Raw genomic sequence first — 291 nt, forward strand, 5'->3', positions numbered from 1 at the left:
CCCTCTCACTCGGACTGTACCCGGACTGTGACCCTCTCACTCGGACTGTACCCGGACTGTGACCCTCTCACTCGGACTGTTTCGGTACCTCTTGGACAGAAGAAGCTGCAGGAAACGTGAACATTTTGGATGAACTGGTGATAGTCAATCGCTTGTGTAAGTTTGTAGGTGACATGACCACAATAACGGATCAGAACCCCCCTCCTCTCTCTCTCTAACAATAAGGAGAGCTGCTCCGCGCTGACATTCACAAATTAGCTGCTGCTCTCCGAATGATTAACAACCTTTTCA

The sequence above is a fragment of the Rhincodon typus genome, chromosome 24 (genome assembly GCF_021869965.1).
Source record: "Rhincodon typus isolate 14 chromosome 24, sRhiTyp1.1, whole genome shotgun sequence".
NCBI classification, from domain to species: domain Eukaryota; kingdom Metazoa; phylum Chordata; class Chondrichthyes; order Orectolobiformes; family Rhincodontidae; genus Rhincodon; species Rhincodon typus.